We start from the raw sequence: 2,892 nt of genomic DNA, 5'->3' as shown, positions 1-2,892 counted from the left end.
GCCTTCTGGAGACTCAAATCTAGCGAACAAATAGTCTAAAGGAACCCTAGATTGATTAAGGAATCCTAGGTGTTTGTCACGCCCCAAAATCCCATCGGGCCGGACTGGCACCCGAAGCCGAGAAGGCCCGGGAGAACCCGTTCAAATACCTGTACTTTCACTTACATGTCACCAAAAATTGGACAGCACTTCGTTGCATATAGAAGGATCTAATTACCTGTATCAGCACAACACGCACAAATATATATATATATATATATTTGGCCGTCGGGGCCACGACATATACAAATATAACATTACTATATAAACTTCCATGACTTTACCCTTCCTTATGTCTACAAAGCCTCTAGGATATACATGACATAACTAGGGTTGGGACAAACCCCCGCCCACACATGACTCCTGTACAATAACAAAATATAAGGAACCGACTCGGAAAGCTCCGAAGCAAACTGGAGCTCACCAACAACAGCTGTATGACCTGACTCCTACTTGTGCTGTGTATGAGCTGAGGTACCTGTGCCTGCAGCATGAAATGCAGGTCCCCCGTGAGGGACGTCAATACGAAATATGTACTGAGTATGTAAAGCTGTAAATAATCACATATGATATAGGAGCTCAATAGAAATCAGAAACAAGTGAATAAGTCGTAATAGGAGTGGACCACACTTACTAGAACTTGTGACAACCTGTACATTGTATTTATTCAATCACTTTACCTTCGTTCTTATCATCTTTGTAATCATTACTGTACTGTACTGTGACCATTAGGATGCCTCCAGTACAATCAACTGGGATCGACCCATGCTAGGCTTATGCCCCTGGGATACCACCCATAAACACATGAAATAGGGATCGACCCATGCTAGGCTTATGCCCCTGGGATACCACCCGATAAGAGAGAACTTCCATCACTTAGTTCAATTAATTCTTTGAGATTTGTTATTTCGGTCGCCACCACATTTTTGATACTTTGAAACAATGATACATCAATAGGAACCAAGTAATAGACCCTCTATACAATAACGATGTAATAAAGACTCATTGGTACATCAACAACGTGTTTCAGAATCATCAATATCACAACAATGAAATAGGAGCCTTTTGGTATATCAATGAAACATTTTGACACTTTATAGAATGGAGACAACTTCGTTGGTAACGTAGAACAATACATGTTTTTGGACAACCTCGGAATCTTACTTGATGGAACATTGGTGTTTTCATGCCAAAGAACATTGTTAGAGTATGCTTTACATACCTCGTTGTAGATTCAGATACCAATTCAACACAACTTCCCGCCTTTACAAATCACTTATCTACAATGAAATGTTTGGCATTTAATATTAGCAACCCAACACCACAATTCTCTTCCATAATTCCATACTACCAATATTTGCAAAACATTCCAAAAACCAACTTGAACAATAGGTTTATGTGTGTATATGTATATAATCATCATTTCAATACCACATCATCAATACCACATCATCACCCCAAATTCCTTCACAATTTAACATAATCCAACCATGCACAAGAATAATCCAACATCATTTCCAATCATCTTTCAACAACAATCAAATAACATACTTCTTATGCTCACATGCATATATATATATATATATATATACATATCCATATAAATAACACCAACATAATTTACATCCTTACCAAAAAAATGACCCTTTTGATTTCGAAGTCCTGTTGGCACAAATAAGGGGTGCTTCTCGAAGCCCTTGAGACGGTGAACACAACTACGGAATCAATTTGGATTTTCTACGGTTGAATCACAAGATAATTGGAGTTGAAATTTGGCTAGGGTTTCTTAGTTTTCAATAATGGATGATAAATAATGGATATGAGGCTAAGTATATGTATATAATGACCAATTTTCGTTCAAGAGGTGATGGAAAATGACCATATTGCCCTTAAAAATTTAAGTAAATCCGAATCTGTCCATGGTGGACTGTTTTGATAGGCTAAAGTAAATCGGCCATAACTCTTTCCTCCGATATCGTATTTGGGTGAAATTGGTATCGTTAGAAAGATAATTCAAAGTTATTTCATTTCATATAAATTAATCCACCCAGTTCTTCCTGTACAAGTAGTTATGATCGTTTGAAGTTGACCCTAAAAATCTGTTTTGAGAGGCTGAAGTAAAACGAGTATAACTCCTTACTCAGATGTTGGATTTGGATGAAACCAATTTCATTGGAAAGAAGACTCAAAGATCTTTCTTTTGATATGTGGTAGCTCTCCCAGTTCATTATATTGAGGGAGTTATGATCGTTCAAAGTTGACCCAAAAAACTGGCAGGCCTCAGTAGTTTTCCTGCACACTTTACTGTTCACATCCCGGCCACCGTTTTAAAGTTTCGAACGAGCTCGCTTATATCCGAAACTTATCCGTTTTTGGAAATCTTTATATCGTTGGAAAACTTATTCAATAAACTTCGTATGGAACCATCGACGGGAAAATTCCGGTATAAATAAAGTCGATTCCTATACACCTATAATCAAACTATACACTTGAAACCATCTCAAAATAATCAATACTCATACTTAAACTCATATATACCTAACTTAGGATCAAAACATATACTCCAACACATATAACAATGGCTAATGCACGTAGTTAAGTACGGGGTGTTACAGTGTTTATTGACCTTTAAACCACAACCCTCGAGAAATCTCTTGCTAGAATGATTTTGGGCTAGGATTAACTCCTTGTCGATATAAGGTAACTGAAATAAACCAGAGATTTTTGTTAGGGTAGGCATTATCTCACAAATATTTTTAAACACCAAACTGTCTAAATCACAGAAGGTCAGCGCAATCTCTATCAGATCTGGACGGGGCGTGATACACAAAAGCAACGTAAGATTACCCAACA

At 37.4% G+C, this 2,892-nt stretch overlaps 1 long non-coding RNA gene across 1 annotated transcript; it reads right to left on the bottom strand.

Moving 5' to 3' along the window:
• Positions 1-280: 280 nt before the first annotated feature.
• LOC124895384 lies at positions 281-1,320 on the bottom strand. Its single transcript, XR_007051686.1, has 2 exons — positions 1,262-1,320; positions 281-523 (listed from the first exon to the last, which is right to left on the bottom strand). It is a non-coding gene; the product is annotated as an uncharacterized LOC124895384 (long non-coding RNA).
• Between the last annotated feature and the right edge of the window lie 1,572 nt (positions 1,321-2,892).

This window comes from Capsicum annuum, unplaced genomic scaffold, assembly GCF_002878395.1.
Source record: "Capsicum annuum cultivar UCD-10X-F1 unplaced genomic scaffold, UCD10Xv1.1 ctg81736, whole genome shotgun sequence".
Taxonomy (NCBI): Eukaryota; Viridiplantae; Streptophyta; class Magnoliopsida; order Solanales; family Solanaceae; genus Capsicum; species Capsicum annuum.
The sequence above is the reverse complement of the archived record's forward strand: the minus strand, read 5'-3'. Positions and strand labels throughout refer to the sequence as shown.